The sequence below is a fragment of the Gavialis gangeticus genome, unplaced genomic scaffold (genome assembly GCF_001723915.1).
Source record: "Gavialis gangeticus isolate Ggan-Ray unplaced genomic scaffold, GavGan_comp1, whole genome shotgun sequence".
NCBI classification, from domain to species: domain Eukaryota; kingdom Metazoa; phylum Chordata; order Crocodylia; family Gavialidae; genus Gavialis; species Gavialis gangeticus.
The window spans coordinates 18,239,728-18,251,315 of NW_017729027.1; positions in this window are offsets into that span (position 1 = coordinate 18,239,728).

Sequence of the window (11,588 nt, forward strand, 5' to 3'; positions counted from 1 at the left end):
TCCCCAGGTACCAAATGGCTGGGCCCCAGAAGCTCCTGAGAGCTAGTGGTCCTGAGCTACTTGCCAGGATGGCTTTTTATACTGCTGGTGCCAGGACAGGGTAGCTTTTTATACTGCTGGGTACAGCACAGGTGCTGGCCCTGGGCTCTAGCTCCCCCTGACTAAAGATCTGGGAGGATCCAGGTAGGGTTATTGTGCCCCAAGTGGCACAATTTGCTCCACAACAAAGTGCATGTCCGAGCAAGTGCGCTGAAGCAAAATGCCCTGGCTCAAATTTGCGCCACTTCTATTTGAGCTGCTGCAAGCGCACATGCTTGCATGTGTGGATGTACCCTTTATGTTCTTTTAGCAGTTTTTTGTGTATAATATTTTATGTATCACCATAAATGTAAGAACAGCCACTTAAAACTGCCTCTCCTGCTTCCCCCTGCAGTTAAGCTTGTTTCATGTATGTGAAATTGAAGGGAACATGAAATAAATGACTCACACGCATTTTTAAGTTTATACTTCAGCTAATTTTCAGAATGTACATGAAAAAAAAAATTTGGTTCAACCTCTGCAATATTAAATCCATGATGGAATTTACCAAATCTGCATGTCCATAAAGTCTGGATTCCAAATCTGTCAGGCCATGATCAAAATTAATTGTCTCATTTTCAGCCTGTGCCTTGAAAACTAGGTTAACTGCTAAAATAATTAGGGTCAGGCCAGCTAATCTTGGGAGTTTTTTTGTTTTGTTTTGATTTGTTCAGTTTTATACACATATGAACTTTGGGCATTTATACACATGCTCTGGGAGTGTGTATGTGGGGTGAGGGGAGGAGACTTTAATTAGAGTAGCTCCAAACCTGCTCTAATTAAAGTGCCCAGAGTGTCTCATGTATCAGCATCCCTGCACTAAAAAATGTCAGCAGTGGTGCTTTAATTAAAGCTCCTGGGAGAAAGTGAGCTGTGATACCCTAGCTTCCTTCCTTCCTGATTCATGCTCCTCAAGGAAGTGTGCTTGGGAAGAATGGCTGTTTCTAAAAGAAATTCAGACTGAAAAAGACCTTCAAAATCTGGTATGGAGTCCTTACTCCCTTTTGCAGCCATGGAAACCAAAGGTTCAATCTAGTCATGGATAGAGCTTGGTGAACATTTTTAGAAAAAAGTAAGTTTACCAAAAAACCCCCCAAAAGTCCATTTAATCTCACAGAGCTAGAGGAGGAGGATGTATTATTCCTTTTATCCAATAGCTCAGAGATTACAAAACTCACCCAAAATGTGGAAGTGCAGAGTTTTAGTTTCCTCTTCTGTCAGAGGGCCTCAGAGCACACCTCCCTGTCACCGGGTCAATATCACCTCCTGCGGTAGGTTAGTAAGTCTGGGTGACCAGGTTATTCCTAGCCTTTGATCAGGTGACCTGGCTCATTCCGTCCTCCAGGGGAGGCTGTTCCCATCCTCTCTTAGTCTTGTCCACCATGACTTCGATGGAGAAATTACAGGAGGGATGTTCCATCTAAGAACAGCCAATCCCTGAGTGTGGAAAAGTATCAGGAAAATACTACCAGTCCTGCTCAATACTGCATCTTCCCTTAGGGGCTGAATTTGGGAGCTCCTCCAACCCCTACACTCCCGCCTCGTTCCTTCGGTTTTATAATTACAGTCTTGTCTTCACCTAGCCTCATAGCTGGAGGCGCCTGAGTTGGCTCCCACTTTATCCAAGAGTCTGTTCATTATAAGTATAATGAAAGGTAAGCTTCATCCAGGTATGTTCTACGCATTCAGGTGGTTGTGACAAGAGTGCAAGTGGGGTTTTTCTCCCCTTTGCCCCTCCAGCTCTGCCACACTCCCAAATAAATCTCCTAGCCACCAGGCTATGAAGTCATCCTAATGTTCACCTTTACTTTCTGGTTTTGTTACTATCTAATACAGACAGAGGAAGAACTCCAGCAGGAGGGGTTGAGGAAGACCCACGCAGGATGGTGGCTAGTTTGTGTAGTGAGAGACATGGTTTTGGGGAATCTGCCGAGGCAGGAAGAATGAGGCGAACGCATTCTGGGGAGGTGTTGTAACAAAATGCCAGTGGAGGACTGTTCTTTCTGTTTTGTAAACATGGCTGGTCAGTCCTATAGCTTTTCCTACCAGTGTTTTCAACAAAATGTATGATTTGGGATCAAATAGGAACATTTTTTGTCAAACAAAATAACCTTTTTGTTTTTCCTTTGGAGTAAAAAGCAAGATGTTACTTTTTTGATTTTCAGTTGGCAGGAGAACAAAAAAAGTCAAGCAAGCTTGGCTTTGAGATTGCAAACGTTACCCATTTAAGCACTGGAGTCAGGGAGCTCAATGCAGCCTCAAAGCAAGCAGGCACAGGTCCTATTGGCTCTAATGAGAATTTTACCTGGTTATTCTCCAAGGCATAATCTGGGCTATAGGACAAAAATAAATCTAATTGAAGATGAGTTAAAAACTTTTAGATGCCTATTGCTTAATATTGCCTTTATTGCTTCAAACATAATAATCCCCCTGCTTATAAAATTAACACGGGATGTTTTTTTCTGTCCTCACCTGACTTGCTGAATAATCCCATCTCACGTTACTGATGAATCCTGGAAATACTGGGACTGTTCCTTCTGCATGTATCTTTTACACCTTGCTTCCAGAGATACACACTGTACCTTGAGCTGTTTCAGGATCTACTGTGCTTCTCTATCATCTGTTCATTCCTTTTACCCTTTCACGTGCAAGAAGCCCTCCCATTGCCATGGGGATAGCCATTCAGTCAGAAAGCTGTTTATTTAATTTCCAACACTTATATGGCTACAGCGGATTCAGGTTCCTCCTGGCATCTGCTCCTGGCAAGAAGAAAAGCAACTCCTTAATTGTAAAATACACTTCAATTTCCTAGTTATCTGTTTTGTTTTATTTTTTGTCTGCAGTATATAGCACTGATTATTCACGAAAGATCGCTCTCCTTACAGTCATAGATCTGCAAAAAGGCAGAGATTTTATTCCATCACCTTTTCTGAAAGTAATCTCTTTCCACATACGCACTACATTTTAAAAACCCTTACTTACCTCCATTTGTTCCAGACATTACCCCTTGTCAGTCCACCCCAACGTTGTGCAAAATAAGGTTTCCTGTCACATTAAGGTACAGCTGTCGTCTTTTCTTAACCCTCACTGCTGTAAACAAGCAGTTGTTGGCAAAGGATCATAAACAGAACTATAATCTATGTTCCTCAATTTTCCACATGTCTGGCCAAGAAAGGTATCTCACCATGACATCATTCCCCATCTCATCCATTTCCCTGTCTCCTCAGCCCATTAAAGCTTTTATGCTCCTTTTTATTTCTTCTGTATTCATTTTCCTTGTATCCCTTTGAATCATTTCTCTGTGCTGCTTTAGTTACTGTAGCCCAGCAATGAGTCATGGAAACTCCTTAAGATTTGCCTCCTATTTATTCTACCAGGCATATCCTGTTATTTGTCTCTCTCTCAACTGTTTTCGTAACTGGACACTTTCTGCTCAACTTTACTTGCCTACCTAACAAATGTTTTGGAACAGCCTTAAACCCACTCATGTGCTTTTCTTGTCTTTAACTCCAGTCTATGGTATGTTCACAAAGACACTGTGCTACACTGATCAACAGACAGTTTCTGCCGATACAAATGTACCACAGTAATGGAATTAATGTGTTCATTCTTTCATTTCATGCTTTAACTACCACTTAATAGCCCACTTCTTTCCATTCCTTGTCACTAGCGTTGATATCACATGGTCAAAAGGCCTGCAGTAAGAGTTTAACCTTAATTCCAAAGTGACTAAGATTTCCATTTATTTTACAAGCCTCTTGGCCTCTTCATAGAGTATCTGTAAAATGCATACTATCAATGAAGCAAAAATTATGCCATTTATGTTTGAATTTTGGAGATCTTGTTTTCCCATTGTAAAGTGAGAAGGATTCAAAGGAGGAAAGGGAAAGGCAAGGGCAAAGAGAAGAGAAGGGATCTTTCTCTTTACTTGCTCTCCTTCTCCACTAACTTTTCATTTTTCATTTCTTCATTTTGCTTTACCATGGGATGCTTGCCTCACATGTTGGTTCTGAGACAGAACTTTTTCTTATTTCATTTTCAAACACTTCAATAGATCTCACAAAAACAGGCTATAGCTGAAGATGGGATTAAGAGGGCAGAAATGTAAAAAGGTATGTGAATGCAAACCAGGAAATTAACTTCTCTTTAGCTGAACTCTTACTGATGGCATAAATTGTAAGACGCTGGAAAGTGTCCAACTGCATTTATATCCTGATACTACTGGTAGCTTTAATTGATCTTATTTACCAATTTTGCTACTGGTGGTGGCAAACTACAATAAAAAGGGTTACATTCTTGCTTTTCATGTTGCTTACCTTTTGATGCTTGAGACAAGAGATAAGCAATGCAGTGCTTAAAGGCTAGGGACAGAAATTACACATAAACCAGTATAAGGGATTGGAAACTAGTTAAAATCTGTAACACAACAGATGTTCAGTGCACATAAACCACTTTCAAAATGGCTGAGACTTGTTTCAGATAAAGCTGGATGGATGTAGTAGAAGACTTAACTGATTTAGGTTAACTCAGTTTATTGAACTTCTTTCCCAGATCCCCTCCAGATTCAAATCAACTCGCAGCCCCCCAGCATCCTATGATGCTTTGTGCCTCCACCCCTCACAGGGTGGGCAAGCTAGCCTTGGCCCAAGCTATCTGCTCCAGGTGAGCAGGGAGGCGTGCTCTAGTTCCCCCTGGCTTCTGGCTTGAGCTACTACAGGCATGTGGCTGCATTTCTGGAATCAAAAGTGAATATCTGTTCACTTGCTTATTGGTTTAATGTATGCAGCTTAAGACTAACCTGCAAAGATTGAATTGATTTAGCCTCCAGCTTCTTGACTGTTTGTATTTAGCCAAAGAGTAGAGAATGATCTCAAAGGATATTTTGTTATCCCTCTTTTGTGGTAATGTATGTGCTACACAATAATGAATCAAGAATTCATACATTCTTCTGATTCTTATTTTTGGGGGCCCTTTTTAAAAACCTGATTACTCAAGTTTGGATTTGAGAAGCAGATATATTTTGGTGTCCAATATCAGTACTTACAGTCTTAGAGATGTAAAATTTTAATTTCTGCCCTGGGGACTTCTGCACCAGAGCACAAATTCCACTGAACACCACACAGTTCCCATAGGTTGTTACGGTTTTAAAACTTTCAGTAGACTGGCTTAGGAACATAACGTTAGGTGCATGTGTAGACAAGCCAGGGGGGTCCGTATGCCTGCCAGTGGCCTTCCAACCCACCTTCACCTTCTCTTATTCATCTGCCATGACTCTGATGTTAGGTTTGTCCCTGTGAGGTGAGCAGACCTGTCCTTCTGCCATGTTATACCTGGGCTTCTATATCTACTCATACTAGCATTCATTTAAGGAAACACCTTCATAAGTTTCAGGGTGCCGGTCAGGGTCTTACTTGACACAGCCTGATCCCTTTTGCTCTCTGACCAGGTCCTTTGTCTGGGTCTACTATTCAGAGTCAGCCTCCAGGACTCAGCTATTCCTTGCTGATAATTCCCTAGGCTAGGGTACACTTTCACCGTCTACACCTTTATAATTCCTGTCCCTCTGCCTTGAAGGGATTAACTTTAGGTGCTTGCTTCCTAAGGGCACCCTCAAGCATCTGTATCCATTGTATGTGTGCATAAAAAGGCAGAATTTACTCCATACTGTAAATTTCAACAAGCTGGTTACAACACTAGTATCTCGAAATGTCTTTATTGATTCTGAAGCCAGGTGCCAAAGAATTCACAAGTCGTTAGTCAAATGTTGTCATTTTTTCCTTATCTATTTCTAGATATGAAAAGTTACAAATTCTGCATTAGTTCTAGTGTAAATTCTTCAAGAGTAATTAAAGTCACTTATGGTTCCCAGTTCCATTTTCAAGTGACTTTAGGTACTTTAGGTGCCTAGGTCTCATTGAAAGTCAGTGAGAATTAGGCACCTACATAGTTTCATAGTTTCATAGATTTAGGGTCGGAAGGGACCTAGTAGATCTTCTAGCCCAACCCCCCGCCAGGGCGGGAGAACAACAAAACCCCAAAACAAAAACGGGACTCAAATGAGTCCAGCCAGGTAGGCATCCAGCCTCTTCTTAAAGACCCCCAGGGTAGGGGCCAGCACCACTTCCCTTGGAAGTTGGTTCCAGCTCCTAGCCGCCCTAACTGTGAAGTAGTTTTTGCGGATGTCCAATCTATACCTCCTCTCCATCAACTTGTGCCCATTACTCCTTGTTATGCCAGCGGGCGCTAGGGGAAACAGCGTCTCCCCCAAACCCTTCTGGTCCCCCCTAGTGAGTTTATAGACGGTCACCAGGTCCCCCCTCAGCCTTCTCTTGTGGAGGCTGAATAGGTTCAGGTCCCGCAGTCTCTCACTGTAGGGTCTGCCCTGTTGTCCCCGGATCATGCGGGTGGCCCTCCTCTGGACCCTCTCCATGTTGTCCACATCCCTCTTGAAATGGGGCGCACAGAACTGGACACAATACTCCAGCTGTGGCCTGACCAGCGTCGCGTAGAGGGGGAGGATCACCTCCTTGGCTCTACTCGAGATGCACCTGTGGATGCACGACAAGGTCCGGTTAGCCCTGCCAACCATGACCTCGCATTGTCGGCCCATGTTCATCTTGGAGTCAATAATGACTCCAAGATCTCTTTCTGCCTCCGTGCTCTCAAGTAGGGAGTTCCCCATTGTGTAAGTGTGCTGCTGGTTCCTACTGCCCAAGTGCAGCACCCTGCACTTGTCCGTATTGAAACGCATCCTGTTCCTGTTAGCCCACCCCTGTAACCTATCCAGATCCTTCTGCAATCTCTCACTCCCTGCTAGCATGCTCACCTCCCCCCAAATTTTGTGCCTGACTTCATTTTTAGATACATAATTACCTTTAAAAATCTGGCCACAAATTTTACCTGTAGCAATGATACACATGTAGATAATAGATAGATATATAGTCTTGAATATTTTGAATGTTTAGTCTGCATCCACAATTGCAGTGTACAGTGTCATGAGTTCATTACAATAACATGATTTAAGATTTGTGTTTACAGTAATTCTTTTGGGTATAAGCAACCATACAAATTTCATGGGTACAAAATGTACCCAAGTAATATTGAACCATTATTTGTATCATGAATAGACACTGGGCAAGGTTTACATCTCTTAACAGCTCAGTTTAATTCCTATGTTTAATGCTCCAGTAGAGGATTTAGTGTATGCACAAGGCAGGGAAGAACTGTACTGCTGTCAACACAGCATCCTGTCTTGCATCTGCAGCCCTTTGCAACCCTTCAACAGAATGCTTCCATGCCTCACCAGCTGCCCTACATTAAGATGCATGTAACAGTTTGGCAGACTAGTTAGGATCTGCTAACCCATACCACTTTTTGATGAGTTACAAAAGGATCATTTGTACAGAAGCTGCAAATATTGCAGTTCCACTGTGCAATCTTCTCACACAATTTTACCTGCATTATAAACTGCATTGAATAAGGAAGACAGAAAAACAAAACAAAGTAAAAAACCCCCACATATCATTCTGTTAAACACATTGTTTTAAATCCAGATTACAAAATCAACTTGTGCCAGTTTACATTAATATTCTCATAATGCAGTTCCAGTACTATGAGCCTACAATAATAAAAATATTTATTAATATGTTGCAAGTTAGACAACAAATAAAATATTAAAAAATACCAGGTAATATACTAAGTACAGACAAGACTGAGATTTTAATCAATCATGAAAAGCTAGAATAAGTTTTGAAGTGATTATGTCTAAGAAAACGGTACAGATACAGGATGCATAGTTAAATTAGATGCTTAGGTGAATTAGCGCACAGGAAATAGATTTGCTAAAATAAAATTATTTCCAGTACTTCACTCAAATTCAGACTGAACACAATGTACCCATTTGCAGAGTAAAACAAGAAGCACACACAAAAAATAGGAAGATAGAAGTCTTTGTAGCATGTAATCCCCTTAGAAAATCAATTCTTTTCTGTCTCACTAGTGCTATTACCAAATAGGTGTCAAGAAGACATATTGAAGTATTTCTAGAGATAAAGCCTGGCACGAAACTAAATTTCAGTCTGTGCTACTTCATGTTCTCTACCTGTGATTATAAGGTAAGAGGTATTTTTGGTGACAGTTTAATAAGATATATTTTTAATTTATTTTTGTATGCACTTTTATTATACAAAAAGAAAATTAAAACAGAATAAATAGATTTTGTGACAAACTAAAAATATTATAGACAAAAGCAGAGCTACTGTTAGAACTCTGTCAGATAAGAAATGGTTCAACAAAAGGTATAATTCATTAAAAGGTATGGTATCTTGAACAACAAAATAGATAGAACTATCATAATGTTAGAATTTGGTACATAAATTGCAACAAATAATAGACTCTCTCAGGACTGGATGAAGGCAGGGCTGCTCAAGGTATATGCCTGGATCCCCTGTTCCTGGAATCACACAATAATGGCAGATTTACAAGTATCATTTAAGAAAATTCTAGATGTTACAAATGCACAGAAAGACTTAATCTGACACAGGTTTAACTCATGCAGGGAAAGCTGTTTGGGCCTTTGAAAGGAGTGAACCTCTAAGCCATCTAAATCAGTTAATTCTGAAATATACTAGGGTAACACTGATAGGAGTACAGCCTGTGTGCATGAGGCAAGGGAAAACTCTACTGCTTTCAACACCTGGTTCTTCTAAATCATGTCAGTGAGCCTTTGTCTCCTCTTCCCATACCTTTCTTCCTGGTTAAATAATGACTGAGCCACCCAGGTGACCAGGCACAGTGGTCTGTGAAAGAGACAGATTATTAATAGAGTCAATAGAATAATAGATTGTGTTATTCCAACCACTTAAATCATAGATAAAATATTTTAACTGTCTACCCTTTTTATGTTCCCCACCCCCAACCTACGCATTTAATGTTTTCTTGCCACCTTAGATTCATAGATGCTGGGCCAGAAGGGACCTCAATGGATCACTGAGTCTGATCCCCTGCCTGTGGCAGGAATTACTTAGATTAGATTACTTTTCCCCCACACTTTAAGTAGTATTTACAGTAGGTTTGCTTTCATTAAGTAATGTTCTATTGAAAGTGATTCTTGGAAGCTACACAAGCCAGACTTATCCTAGTGTAACTCCACAATCATCTGACTTCCATGGAAATAAATCAGGAATGAGGTTGACCCTGTAGGCATAGGATGGTACCATGCCTTAAACTTTCATCCACACAGCACTATCACACCTTAAACTTTCATTCACATTTTTTATCCTGCTTCATTGCAAAGGTAATAATGAATTCCATTAAATGCATTGAGTAGTTATGCTTAGCTGTGCAAAAAGCAATGCAGGAATGTGTGAAGAAGATTAGAAATTTGAAAGGGATGATTTTTCTATAATTTTTTCACCAGAAAAAGCAGCTACTTCGAGAAAATTGCAGCTACGTTTTAGAACCTATATACCTTAAAAAAATCTGACTCCTAATACCTTTGCTACAATGTATGTACCCCACATTCAGTCCCCAAAATCAATACAATCTTTTAGTCATCAGCTTAGAGGACGTTTTTATGCTTGCAATCTATAAAGTAACAGAACATTTGTTCAGCTCACTGGAGGAGCATTTCCATGTTGTAAGATAAGAATTAAAAAAAAATAGGGTCTGTTGCCTTTTCAGAAGTCTTAATTTTCCAGCACGGTGTGATTTATATTGCTTAGGGCTTATATGACTGCAGGGACTCAGGCAGGAAGCAAACCAACAGTGCTTTGCTGAGCATGGTTGTCTTCCACCAGGAGCTTGTCCACTTTAGTAGTCCCAGACACTAAGCAGGTCCTAGGTACAGCAGGAAAAAATATACCAGGAAAAACAGCAGTCTGAGATAAGAAAGAAACTCAATAGCTCTGCCATTGGCTTACCTGTCATCAGGAAAGCTCCAGAATCTAGTATGCTCTGATTAAGGTCTGGCCTTCTCCAGGACTTCCTGCAGAGAACTAACACCTAGCCTCTTTCAGATGAGCTGATCTACCCCAGATAAGCCTGAAAGCTTTTGTAGTTGAAGCAGGGCACAGCAAATTGGGCCCCAAAAAAGCACATTAACCCATCACTGATTAGTGTCAGTTTTATATGTTCCATGACTGCTTTTGTTTGGCACCAAAATACTTGTCTCAGACACCTCATAGTTATTCTGTTTCCAAGTATAGATCTAGGCCTTTAATACTAGATTAGGAATTGGCAATTATTTCAGGTGAAGGGCCACTTACCAGGTTTTGGCAAGCTGTCGAGGGCCGCAAGGGTAACCCTGCCCCCTGGTCACCATCTTGGGACCAGAAGTCCCACCACCTAACCCGTGATCCTTGCCACCAGAAGTCCCTCCCCTTGCGCCCTGGAAGTACTCCTTTCAACAAGGGGATTTGCCATCTCAGAACCAGAAAAATACCAAATTATGTTCTAAAAAGAAAACATCTACTACAACATTCATTAATTTGATTTCCAAAAATATTTGGGGGTATGGGTTGGTGGGTATAGGTTTATGGAGGGCTGTGGGTGTGTGGGTATGTGCGGGATGTGTGTGGGGGTTTGTGTGGGGATGGATAGACATGGGGGTATGGAGGTGTGTGTGGATGTGTGGGGTGTGGGTGGGTATTGGGTTTGTGGGGGCTTGTGAGTGTGTGGGGAGAGGGTGGCTGGGGAGGGTGGTGGCATGTCTAGAGGGGGAGGATTTGCCCAAAGCCCGCCCCACCCCCATCAGGCAGAGCCCTCCCTGCAGTGCTCCTCCAAGCCCGGGCTCTGTGCTTTTTCCACTTTGGGCTCCAGGGCACCAGCGTGGCCCTTATACTCCTGCTTGCTGCCACTTCCCCCTCCATCTGCCACTGCTGCCCTTCTGCTGCTTACCTGTCCCTCCCCCCTGCTCGCCACTCTGGCACCACATCACACCTGCACAGCTGAGACCACAGGATGCAGTAGGAGCTGGCCCAGCCTGACAGGAACCGCATGGAGCCAGCCAAGAATTGCAGGGGGCAGGGCAGCTCCTAATGAGTCCTGCAGCCTGGCAATGCAGTCAGGAACCATGTGGTGCCAGAGTGACTGGTGGGGGGTGTGTGAAGGGAACCAGCAGCAGCTGCAGACAGGAAAACAGGGAAATGGCTATGACAGGCAGGGGAGAAGCACATCTACAGGCTCAGGAACTCCCTTCCAGTCAGCACAGAGGCAGAAAAGGATCTTGTTGTCATTAGTAATTCCAAAATGAACATGGGCTGCCAATGTGGGGACATGGGCAGGAAGGCTAACCGCACCTTATCATGCATCCACAGTTGCATCACGAGCACGTCCAAGGAGGTGATCCTCCCCCTCTATGCAACATTGGTCAGGCCGCAGCTGGAGTACTGCATCCAGTTCTGGGCACCGCGCTTCAGGAGGGATGTGGACAGCATCGAGAGGGTCCAGAGTAGGGCCACTTGCATGATCAGGGGGCAGCAAGGCAGGCCCCTACAAGTGGAGGCTACGGA